This window comes from Cynara cardunculus, unplaced genomic scaffold, assembly GCF_001531365.2.
Source record: "Cynara cardunculus var. scolymus isolate 2C unplaced genomic scaffold, CcrdV1 Un_Scaffold_4622, whole genome shotgun sequence".
NCBI lineage: Eukaryota > Viridiplantae > Streptophyta > Magnoliopsida > Asterales > Asteraceae > Cynara > Cynara cardunculus.
In genome coordinates, this window is record NW_020201986.1 from 12,512 (window position 1) to 26,212 (window position 13,701).

General features: G+C 32.6%; 1 long non-coding RNA gene across 1 annotated transcript; it reads left to right on the forward strand.

Moving 5' to 3' along the window:
• Positions 1–9,025: 9,025 nt before the first annotated feature.
• On the forward strand, positions 9,026–12,173 carry LOC112504105. Its single transcript, XR_003068126.1, has 4 exons — positions 9,026–9,204; positions 9,707–9,912; positions 10,075–10,129; positions 10,578–12,173. It is a non-coding gene; the product is annotated as an uncharacterized LOC112504105 (long non-coding RNA).
• The last annotated feature ends 1,528 nt before the right edge of the window (positions 12,174–13,701 follow it).

Here is a 13,701-nt window from a genome sequence, read left to right on the forward strand (position 1 = left end):
TCAGGTGCTAAAAGCTCAACTGGTTCTCAATCTTAGTGTAAAACTAGCTTTTATGACTGTTCCAGTGTTAAATCCAACAGTTATTCAAGCAGCCCTAAATCAATTGTTTCTAAGAACAAGTCTCGTTCTTCAAATCAGTTTTATCAAGAGTATGTCATTGGATCACCCAATTATTTTTCAAAAGATAAACAAGTTTAGGTCAATAAAGTTGATTTTGCTTTGTCTCATAAATCTGTTGTAACTAACCCTGTTCTTCCTTGCATTGTGAGATCCACTAATGATTTGATCAATCTTAGCAAGAGAAGAATCATGTGCTCAACATCCTGAACCAATGACTTTGTCAATAAGAAAATGTTCAACAGATGGTATGAAGACAACAGTTATCAGAACAGCTGGAATGGATTTAACAGGTATGACAATGACTGGTATGGATCTTACTATTTATCTGATCTGCCTGTTAAAAGTGCTAAAAAGAATACATCTAATTGAAATAGATGGTTTGGCAGTTACAACATTCCCCAACCCAATACTAACATAGTAGGACCCAAGTTTGTCTGGGTACCAAAGTCTACTTGATCTGTTTTGCAGGTGTGTCATATGTTGTGCTGATAAGAAAACCATTTCTATGATACACTGATACAGGGGAGTGTGTAATATGTCTGAATTATGGCCTCTGAACAAATCAGTTCAGGACCCGAGCTGTTTTCTTGTTTTGATTTTTGAGCTGAAAAGAAAATTATTTAAATCTATTTTCTAGGGGGAGTTGTTGAATAGTTTTTGGTAAATGTTTTTGAATTTGAATTGGTTTTTGAAAACGAGTACCATTTCTGATCAAGTATTTCTTGAGATTTTCTTGCATAATTTCTCTTCATACATAATTCTAATACCTGTTTCAGCTATTCTTCAAACTGTTATTATCACGTCTCTTAAATGAAAATCATTTTCGGTGATAATACACTCGTTTGTATTCAAAGTTGTTTTTTTGATTTCTTTTTTACTTTGATTGATACAAAATTATTTATTCTTTGATTGTCTGAATCTGTAAACTTGTTTTTACAGATCGTCATTCATTTCTCCTACATATTCTGAATAATTTGTTTTGAACATCACTCCTTGTTGACTGTGCTTAATTGCTACATTTTTCTTGATCAATTTTTTATCTGATCATTTGAGCATCGTTGCAATAATATTTTGATCAACTGCTTGTGATCAAATAAGCTTACACTGTTAATTTTAGAAGGGACTAAGTGTTTCACTGAAATACCTCTATGGAATGTTAGAACCGACAGACCTACCCAAGAGGACATCCATATCTGAGTGAGCTTAAATACAAAATGGGTTTGTGTGCAGAGCTTAAAATGAAAATGAGAGGGTTAGTTGTTGTGAGCTAAAAGAATTGATGAGAGTTGTGTCAGGATTATAAGATTAAAAGAATATTGTTATATCATCTATAATCCGGGCAAACCACGAAATCTATTAGTTCTCAATTCGTTGGAGACTAATATTGAAAAAGGCAAACCCCAGGCCAGTTCTTGTCACAAAAAGTCTCATATATGAAATATATTTGTTGTACTGAATATATTTGTTATATTCACAGGCCAATCTGTTATAAGATTGAAAACAAATTCATAAGTTGAATTTGGTTATTTTCTTATCTTCATAATCTGAAAAAGATTATACAATTGGATTTGAAAAGATTTTCTTACCATTTTACGAATTGACGGCTTATGTTGAAGATTCATTCATTCTGATGTATGATGCAAATGCTTCTCATTTCATCATAAGGGGGAGTATTGTAATGAATGAAAATTTTCTGAGTCAATTCCGAAGATCAGAAATTTGGGAAAGATTCAAGGAGTGTTTGTGACGAGTGTTGATTATTCTGAAGATTATTATTGTGCTACAATATTGAGGGGGAGCTGAATGTGAAGATCTCATCTTAACAGAAGTTTACTGGAAGAGATTTTTTAATGAGAAGAATGTTATTTCTTAAAGTTGTCCAGAATGAAATTTTTCTGAAGAAATCCTTTGAAGACCATATCTTGAAGATTATTTCTGAAGTCTGTTGATGTATGAAAAGAGAAGATTGTTTTGCTCTACATTCGAAGGGGAGAATGTTTGGTAGATTTTTCTCAAGAGAAGATTATTTGAAGAATATCAAGAGGAGAATGTTAGAAGATTATCTTGAAGATTTAAAGAAGATTTTCAGATGCTTAAAACATCAAAGTTTCAAAAGGGATTCAAAGTGTACAAATTCTTTCAATCCTGAATCCAAATGGGGAGAATGTTAAGATTGAATTTTAGAGGTTATTGTATTCATTCTTGAAGGACTTTATTTGTAATTCTTAAAAGTTTGACTTTGTTAGTCTTGTATTAGACTTTGACTTTTCTATTTTAGTTTGACCTATAAATAGGTTTAGATTAGTAAGTTTAGAGGTGAGGGAGCTTAATTGTCATTTCATTACTTGTAATTGAGAGCTTAAGAGAAATAAACACATGTTGACTATTTGACTTTTTCTCTCAAAACTCATACTTTGAAGAATGTCATTTATAGAGTTCTTGAAGAAGATTTGAATATTGGTTGAAGTAGTGGGACTAACATGAATTCATCATCCTTTGGAGTTGTAGCATATTGATTTTGGTTACCAAAGTAGAAAATTTTCTATTTCTTCTGTATGCTTTTTAAATCTACTAGTTTTGATTGATGCATACTTTTGATGAGAAGAGTAAGAGGTCTATTGAATTTTAGCCTCCTTGCTCTGGCACCATTCTCAAGTTTTGATCTTTTGAAAGGAGATGGTTCATGCAGAGCTGGAAAATCAGGTTTTTGCTCTTTGCCTAAACAAAAGGCAGATTGAAGGGACGATTCCTTCTTCCAGATGAAAAGATCTAAGTCTACATAACCTAGCCCTATTTTGTCCTGTTAAGCATTAATCTTTTCACACCTACTGAGCATCTTGATATTTTTTTTTATCAAGAGCTCTTTTCTTTGCAAGCTTTGGTGCAAAAATTCTCTTTCTTTTTTGAAAATAGTTTTTTAAGAGCTAAGGAGTTAAGTCTATCACGCTCTTTCTCAACAATCCTCTTGTCTTTCTCTACTATAGCCTTTTTCAATTCAGAGTACTCTGTTTTAAAGACATTTTTTGTGGAAACCTTGGTTTTTATAATCTTTTGGTTTTCCACAGAGAGCTCCTCCTTCTCAACAATCAGAAGCATTGTTTCTCTTTTGAAAAAATTCTTTTCTTTTTCAATAATTTTTCTCTTTTCTTTCTCTCTCAGAAGCTTCTGCTGGAGTTTTTGAAAATCATTTGTCAAAATAGAAATATTATGCTCAAGTTCATAATGTATAGAGCCAAAGATTGAGCATACCTGGGAGTCGGAGTCAGAGTCAGAGTCAGAGCCAGAGTTAGATGTTTTTGCGTCATCGTCACTGTCAACAGCCATCCCGCAGAAGTGTGCTTGTAATCCATCATCAGATGTTGAGTTAGAGACCCAATTCTCTTGTTCGACCACGAGGCTCCTCTATGGCCTACTGTACTTGTACTTATTTTTGTAGTACAGTTCGTCTTTGACGAGAGGACCCTTGCACTCTTTGGAAAAATGGTCGGGTATGCCGCAACGAAAACATCTGTCGTTCTGCGCTTCTTCTTTTGTACCTCCTTTTTCTGCGCTTGCAGAGTTCCATACACGTCGTGCAGAATCCACTGCTCCAGATCTTGATTGGCCTGGAGAGATATAGAGAGATTGACCCATTCTTCATTTAACCGCTTCAAGAACAACATGTTCTTCTCTTCCTGGGTTCTAACAACATCACATTTTCTGCATTTGTTGATCAATGTGTTGAACCGATGATAAGTTTGTTCCAGAGACTCATTAGGAAGAGCTTGAAAGCTTTTGTACTCATTCAAGCATTGGGCATGGTGATTCTTTCTCTTCTTTATTCCTCCTTCAAAGATTGGATCAAAATAATCAATAGACTGATTAGAAGGCTTTGATACCAATTGTAGAAACCCAGATCCTCAAATGCACTAGTAATCACAACTTAGGTCAACAAGTGAGCGGAAGCAATAACTATGATTCTAGCAGGTTAAGCAGAAATGATAAAGACACAAAAATATTTGAAGAATTAATAAAGTCGGTTGTATTTGATACTAGTGAGATTACACCAAGAATACATAGTTGTGTGCTTACAAAATATCTCTCAACTAGTCTTTTTCTCGCAAGTGTGAATTTCTCTCTTTAGATTATGAAGGAGCACGTCTTCTTTCTTTCAAGATTGGTAAATATCACCTTAGAGGAAATACCCTTTTATAGGCATTTTCAGAAAAGGAATCTTCCATAATTTGGGAAATGGGATAAGTCAATGCGTCCACCAATCATCTGCCTCCACGTGTCTGATTGAAGTAACCGTTTATGGATACGTGTCGGCCTGAGACTGGAGCACTTGTAAGACGGGTCGTGGAACCTTCATGCATAAGGGAGTGCTGGAGAGCCAGAGACTCTGCATGTATAGTGCAGAGGCTCTGTGTCTAGAGTTGGGCTCTGTATCAAAGACTTGGCTTTTTAACGCACATATCTTTGGTCTTCATCCCACTCTAGACGAGCTCTGTATTCGGGTATCATCTCTATATCCGAGCTCTTGGTTACAGGTAGCTTTCAGACCAAGTCCTCTTAACTAGAGCAAGAGACTTTTTACTTACACTTTTAAAATAGACATTCTAATAGCCTTTCACTTGAAAGAGAACGTGTCTATGTCTATTTTGCAATAAATGGATCATTATGTCATGACCATGATGTCCATGTGGTCAGGTCGAAACATATACGTGTCATTGTCCCAAAGTTCTTTATTGGTGAGAAAATATGATTTAATGACCTACATAATCCACTAATTAATTTCTCTAATATATGTTCATTTGATATCATTAGAGTTGACTAGAAGGGTAGTCGCACAATTCAGTGAGATAAATCTTTATTTTAATATTTAGTTTTATTATTTGTCTCTATCGATAAAATATTTTTATTTTTGAATAAAATATAAATTTGAATATAGTATAAAAAATTTAAAAAAATAAAATCGATGTTAGTATTATATAACTATTTAATAGTTCTCGGTTTTTTGGTGTAACTTCTTTAATTCAATTTTTATTATAATTTAGTTTAGGTCTAATAACAACGTAACTTATTTTTAGTTTAATAATATAATTTTTATTAAAGATAATAATTAAACATTCGGTTAGAAACTTAATGATTATCTTAATTATATTTTATATTTTCTATATTTAAAATAGATGTTTATCATGTATTTGATTACGTTTATCTGCAGTTAGTTACATGAATTTAAAAATGAAGTTTTAATAAGTTATACTTATGCAAAATCACTTGTAATCTTGAATTTTAATTAATATGCATCAATAAACAGTACTTCATGCATAAAAATAGTTTTTTAAGAGTTTTTGTCAAATGCTTTATAATATAGTATAGATATACATGTATAAATTTCCATTCTTATAATATGATTTCCAATTGATACAAATATCTTACAAGGTTCCTAATGATATAGTGATTTAATGATTATTAGTTGTGTACTAACAAGAAAATGATAGTCAATCGTCTAAGTATTATGGTGGAAAGAATTATAAGATAAATATTAGTCTACCTTTTAAGATTGTGTGGGAGATCCCATAAAAACACTCAAGTTCTACATTCTTATACGGAATGAATAATATTGAGAGTTATATATTTGTTTTCATGTATTTCTTTACATCTACAATGGTTATATGTTTGGTTTGACATCAACAAATGAAATTAATTTAATACTTAAAATAACTTTCAAATTAACATATGCTCAATCAATTTAAGTTAATATAATATAGTTCATTTTCAACTTGTTCTCTTTTTTATATGAACGATTATTATTACATTTCTTCTTTTATTATCTATTATCTTATGAACAGTAGTTGCATCTCTGCTTTAAGGATTGGAAAATCTTTTTCAACTCTTTTCATGACACTGACCTTTTCCATGGTCTCGTCCACATAGTGCATAGATGTCACATGCGTGAAATTGTTTTTAAATCATAATCTTTTGGAGTTGTTTCCACCTCTAACGCTTTTATTGTTGGTCTCGAGAATTTTCTTTGCCCCGACATGGCTAGTGCTGTTATTCGGAAGAACCTTGTTATGTCTCCCAACCACTTGCAGTAGGTTGATGAATTTGTCTAAATGTTACATTCTAACCTATATTGGTTCATTAATAAAGTTATGATTCATGTCATCTTTTGTGAGTTCCTTACCATGAAGATTGAGATGTATTTTGGAACACAACATTTCTTTGTTGAAATCAATTACCTTTTTGTAATCAAGTGGGTTTCATTCCACCGTGTGCTTAATTTGGGAAGTACATGGTAATATATACTCCCAGTATTCCTTTTCTGGGTGTCTTACGGTTTTGGGGATTCTAGTTAAGGATCTAAAAAATCTCAAGGTATTTATTTGTACCTTAACAATTGATTTTTAGAGTCAACAGGTTGTGATGGGTTTTAGGTATATTTTTGTACATTTTCGACAAAAATAGCTTTTACATTGGATATTCATTTATGGTACTCAAGTTCTTTTGAGTTTAGGACATCGGATCTCGGATGAGTTGTTTCAACCATTTATATAAATAAGAGATATATGATTTTTTTATAAGACAATAAATTATGATGCACATGAAATTTCATTATCATTGCATTATTTAATTTGTTCAATATTAGTATTTCAATATTTAAAATAAATCGTTCAAACATTTTTGAATTTCCAGGTAAGAGGAGAATCACATTAATTACTTAAGTTTCTACAAACCTTAAGGCTATTTACACCCCTTATAAGAAAATCTTTCGATGTCTTGTGATTTATTTAATTTGAAGATAACAATTACTAATTATAAAGCTTTGGCATGAGGCCAAAAAGAATATGAGTTTGGCTATGAAGCCAACTTCAATGTGTTTTAGTACCGTAATGGTATTATGAGAGATTTTGTTACGAGGCAAATAAATGTTGATTTTGATATAAAGTCAAATTCAAACTTTTAACACCTTAATAATATTTTGGAAGCTTTTGGTAAAAGACCAAAATATATGAGGGATGGAAGTGTAACTTTCAAAAATGATTAATAAATTAGAAATTATAATTAGGATAAACATTTAAATATGACTAGAAGGGTACTCGCAGAATGCAGCGAGATACATCTTGATTTTAATATTTCATTTTATTCTTTATCTCAATCAATGTTATAATATGGTCTTATGTGATTTTGAAAAAGCGATAATGTTTTTATTTTTGAATAAAATATAAATTTGAAGATATCATAAAAATTTGACAAARATATATCGATATTAGTATCAAATTAACTATTTAAAATTCCTATTTTTTGTGTAATTTTCTAATTTAATTTTTTTATTATAATTTAATTTAGGTTTAGTAACGAAGTAATTTATATTTGGTTTAATAATATAATATTCTTATAAAGATAATAATTAATTATTTTGTTAGAACTCGATAATTATCCTAATTATATTTTAGATTTTTTTTTATTTTTTAAAATGAGATGTTTATCCTCTAATTGGTTATGTTTATCCGCAATTTGTTACATGAATTCAAACATGAAGCTTCAATAAGTTGTACTTATGCATAATTTACTTGTAATCTTGAATTTTAAGTAATATGCATTAATATATAGTACTTCATACATAAAAAATGGTTTTTAAGATTTTTTATCAAATGCTTTATAATATAATATAGATATGATAAATCAATTCAAAAACTAATACATGATTAAATTAATAAATATTTAAATAAAATATTCTGAAATATTAAGATAGTGGCATTAAAATATGATTATCCATCCATATTCTATATCTATGTAAGCATAATAAAGCCGAATTTGAAAAGATTTTAGAATTGTTTGATTGGTTTTGATATTTGATTTGAATAGTCAGAATTTGAGTATCTGTAATCGTTACTCTGGAATTTTTCTACAAGAGGCTAGTCCATTGAGTGCCTTCACTCATTTCTTTTGACTTGATCAATCAGAGATCTTGAAGGTTTGCAATCAGTATTTTGGAAGTTCTGGAAATTATCAGATCTTTGAATTTTCTCAGTCATTCTTCTAATCTGATCAATTAGAGATTTGATAGTCTACAATTATTTTTCTGATGTTATGGTTGTGATCTAAAGTTCTAAGTGATCATAATCACTCTTCTGCTGAGAATTTTGCATCTAATTCTGGTTATTCAGTCTTTTGAAAGTTTGAATAAATGGGCTTATTTGTCTGATTGACTTGCTGTTCTTAAAACTATGTGCTTAATGCTGATTCTTCTCTCCAGTTCTTAATATCAATGGTGTTTGCTTTGGTTCTTCAAGCAGATGTTGTTAACACCAATTTTTGTTTACCTAACCAAGATCAAGTTCTTAAATTGAATGCTTATTCAACTCGTGGTTCACTAAAAGATTATTTGTTATAAGACTGTTTGCACTGGAATGTCACAAAATTCACACTATTTTCAAGCTAAATGCTTATTCAACTCGTGGTTCAATTTACTGTTTGATCTTTATTTGCTGTATGATTTGGGACTTACAATAATTAATTATTATAATTGATACCGAATATATCTATACTTTTTATATTTTATGCTCATAGAGTAAATTTGTATAATTTAAAATAAGTTAACTATCCCAACTAAAGTTACATGGTAGTGACCCAAATTGAATAATATTTAATAAATAAATAAACAACCAATAAATAAATAACTCTTGTGGAAAAAGAAGAAGAAGCATGATGGATGCCATAAATCACCATAGAAAAAGTTTACCTTTTTTTTCATCGTTTATGAAAAAAAATTCAATAAAAAAAATAAAAATAAAGCATAGATGGATGGAAGCTGGCCGTTGGACTTCAATTTTCATTTTCTCGAAAAAAAAGAAAAGTCAACAAAAATACCGTAATGGACAACGGAAGATGTTCGAGCTTTAACACTTTAGGGCTTGGCCCCCTCATTTTTTGAATTTCTAGAGACCGTTTGCCCTCTCCTTACTCTTTCAAACATAGACGATCACCCTCAAACAACATACACTCTCTCTATAGGTGTGTACGTGATCGCAGATCCATCAAAGAAGCCAGTTCTTGCTTCATCTCCTTCCATAATCAGAATCTTCGAATGTGTCTGTGAGTTTCTTCTCCCTTCTCCGATTGTAAAATTTAGTCGTTTTTGATAAATTGATGAATTGCTTTTGATTTTTGGCTTTTGAGTATGAAATTACTTTATTCAATCTCAAGTTGTCAAGACGATCGTTTTTGTTCGAGTTTGACACGCTTCTCTGTTGGGCTTCCGCGAAAATTCTTCTTTTTTTTCTTTCTAAACCCAATTTCTGTAGGTTTTGCTCTTCTTTGAAAATTCTAGACGTTTGTTGATGATTTTTTATGTCATGGCGATTCATTCAAATTAAAATTAGTTTGAACCATTTTGATTATTAGTTATGCGATCAGGTGAAGGTTTGAGTTTGAGGAAAGCTGGGGTTGGTTAATCCACTCTGTGCTTATTTTACGGGGCACTTCATTTGCCCGAGTCTTCTGGTAGAAAATAGCTTTGCGTCTGGTATTCTTTTCTGTCTTGTGAACTATGCTGTTGAACTGTTCATTAGGGTTTTCATTTGTTTTTCTTCTTCAGAATCTATTGTGGGAGTAGCTCCTTGTACAAACCCTAAGAGTAGGAAACTGATAATGGTTTGTTGGAGAGGGTATAGACAGAGTTACCAGCAAGCAGGATTCGAGGTCTGCAGTAAGGCTCTCAGGGATGGGAAGTGATCCAGCCAACAAGGTTTCGTCTTCTGATGGGATCAGCCAGGGGCTTCAGAAAATGCCAGTTTTGCATGGGTATGTCCTATAAGTAATTACTTACACATGCGTACACAAAAGTGAAAATCACAACTGCGAAATACTTTATTCATGTTTATTTATTACTGTCGCCATGAATTATGATTGATGGAAGTCTATTATAGACCTTGTACAGTTAATAACATATGCTACTGTCTATAGGAGGACCACTGGCCCTACGAGACGTTCAACAAAGGGGCAATGGACTGAAGAAGAGGTAGTTATACAATGTTATGAAGACAACGCGTTGTATACCTTGTAAAACATTAGGCTTCTTGACCTTGTCCATCATGTCACTGTATAAGTGTGTTTAGTTTGTGTCATTTATTTTAAGACTATTTGACATATCTTTGTTTGGTCCAACATTATCTCCTATGCCAATGATGACAGCAAAAGCTTCCTCATGCTAACAAGTTTCAAAGTTTGTTTTGTGGGTATCTTTTGTTGCTTCTCTTGCCACTTCATGTTGCTAACACCTTTATGTTATCGACCTTAAGTGTGACATCTACCTAATCCGACTGTGAACGGCACAAAATTCTTTCTTCTCTCTCTTACTATCTTCATTTGTATTCATGTATGTGTAAATCTTACACTAATATATGCATATTTCTACGCATAGGTTTATTTTGTTATTCATAACTTGTTGGATGCTTTCTCTATTTTAGGATGAGATTTTGCGTAAAGCTGTTCAGCGGTTCAAAGGAAAAAATTGGAAAAAAATAGGTAACTTTCTTCATCAACAATATTTATGCTCGCGGACATCTCATTGTTGGATATTAAAATATAAGTGTATGAGTTGCCATGCTTTTGAAGATATATCATATTTTCTTCATCAATGTTGCTTGATGTTTAATATTGCTATATTTCGTTAATTCTTTTTGATAATTGGACCTTTTCTTGTAGTGGGAAGGTTATTACATTCTTTTTAGTTTCTTATTAATAAATTTACCCATAGTCTAGTGCAATTTGAAGCCTGCCTTTCTGGAAGGCTCCTATTATTGTGTTCTTATACATGTCTCATCAAACCTTTGAAATACTAATAACAAGGAAAATATCCCGATTATTATGTGGCCACAAAACTTTCAAAACTCTTATGTACTTTGGATCATTAAGAGGCATCTCATATTAACCTCTTAGGGGTAATGGCTTGCATTTTTCATTATAATTTATTTGTTTACATCTTGGTAATCCAGAGTCAAATGAAAGATTGAGAACATATTTTGGTTGACAGCTAAGAGTTCACTTTTGAGACTATGAGATCTTGGTTTGCACAATAGCATGTGCTCCGAAAGGGCTAAATTAAAAGCATATTGAGGCTACTAATGGGATAAGACATGCAAGTGTGCTTTCCCAAGTGATGTAGCTAGAAGAAGATTATGAAATATGATGAATTCTTGTTCAAGCTTTTTCAAGTTTGAAAAATAGGAATGTCACAATTAGCAATGAGCATCTCTCATACCAACCCGGGTTGATTCCTTGAAGTGTTTGACCCATAAAGCCATGGCATGACTTATGTTGTTACTTCTTAATAGGTTCATTGTTAACTCTTGATGAGTGGGGAAAAATGTTATAGAAAAGAAGGTTTTTGGTCCTCTGATAACAAATGTAAGATTCTAAGAAAGTAGGATCCTATAACACAAATGGTAATAGTAAAGCAATGTCTAATTAAAGTCAACCCTACACCTACAGTGGGGCAAGAAGAAACCATGTACTATCATAATGGTCGATTGGAACATGGTAGTTAAAAGTATTTCTGTTATCCATCATCTGGTTAGATCGAAGTCAATTATGAAAGGTGATAAACTTGCAGTAGAAAAGACGAAAGAAATACCTAATTTGTGCTGGAAGTAGTAGATGCACCTCGGATGAAAAGAGAGCATTTGGAAAATAGCTCTCCTTAGCGGGAATGTACTATGTACCGATCCGAGCCCAAAGCCACTAGTTGGATGTATATACTAGAGGGGGTATTTCAAAGATTATAGGGATAATGGATTCACACACGTCATGGACTCACGGGCCTATAAAGTTTGTGTAAGGCATGGCACGTCGATGTGCATTTTTTTACAAAGCGGGACGTTTTTCAATTTTTTTCAGTTCTTTAGCTTTTGTGTTTTCACACTTTTAACTTCAAATTTTACACTCTTACATATTTAGCTAATCACATCGCTAACAGTTTTATGGATTCACGCATGCCATGGACTCATGGTTAAAATGAAGTCGTAAAATCATCCACATTATATTTTGAATATTTGATTACAGACTCCTATATGATACTAATAATATTATATATCATATTCTTCTTCTTATATGAATGTGAAATATTTTATTATCATTGTCTCATTAAATAATAAATAGAAAACTTATACGTGTATATATATATATATATATAGGGAAATTCAGTCTGTCCATTATAAACCAGGGAACAAAGTAGAGTGCGACGTGTGTCCCAATTTGTCCCATTCATCATATGAATAATGAACGTGAACTTTTTTCAACATTCATGATGAATGAACCACCATTCATGATGAACACCCCGTGAATGTCTAGGACACGTGGTGTACTTTCATTTGTCCCCTTGTTCACAACGGAAGTTGAGTTTGCAACTGAATTTGTCCTTGTGTATGTGTGCCTATATATATGACATAAATTTGTCGTCTTGTGTCACACTTTGAAAATGCCACATTGTATTCGTGGCATGTAAGCTTACATATTGTAGAATAATCTGTGGATTCGGATCATATTTTGTTGTAGATAAACATCGATAGACATTTATTGTAGATAAGTTCTTATCTCATATTGTTAGATCAACTTTTATCCCACAAAATTAGGGGACTTTAGTAGTTTATCTCTTTCTTCCTAGTTGCATAAGTTCCCATTCATAACTTGGAGATACAGTGACAATTTACATTTTTCTCCTCTTCTAAAGCTTTTATGGTATGAGAGCTTTAAAGGCTTTAGTTGAAAAACACCATGGGGTCAGGTTCAACTTTCGGAAATTAATCCCCAACTCATTCATATAATCATCATTGCTGCCTTTGAAAATAACCTCTCTCTAAAATATAAAATTTAATCTTTCTAGATTGAACTACCTTTATTGGTCTTGACCTGTCCAACTTGTTATTTGTGGAAAAGGTAAATATGGCTACGTTGATGGTTCCATAAAGAAACTCTTGTCCACCGATTCCTCCTTTGCCGAATGGGATATTCGAAATTCCATGGTTATGACATGGCTCATCAACTCTATGCAAGATGGTATTGCTGAAATTTACATCCTTTATCTTACTGTGAAGTCCATCTGGGATGCACTCGCTCTAGCATATTCAGATCTCGAAGACTCCTTGCAGATGTTCGAACTCTGAACTAAGGCTCGAGATCTGAGGCTGTATATTACCGGTAATGTTACTAACTAGATCTTTCTTCGCAACCCGAGCGGAAAGATGCTGTAGATGTCGAGTTATACAGGAAGATGCTCACCAAGGAAAGGATCTATGCTTTTCTGTCTGGACTTGATCCCTCACTTGTTGATGTTTGAAGACACATTCTTAGCCTTAAACCTCTACTAGTAATTGATGTTATCTTTGTTGAAGTCTGTTGTGAAGAACATTGCACACAGACCATTATGGCAAATCCGACTTCTCTTGAGACTAAAATGAGTTCTGAAACCTCTGCCATGGTTGCACTTATCTGTGCACCTTGCAAGTCCTCTCTTCGATGTGATCATTGTCAATTTACAGAAAGATCACCTACTAGAAGCTTCACAAGAACAACCGCTGATTGGGTACCCCACAA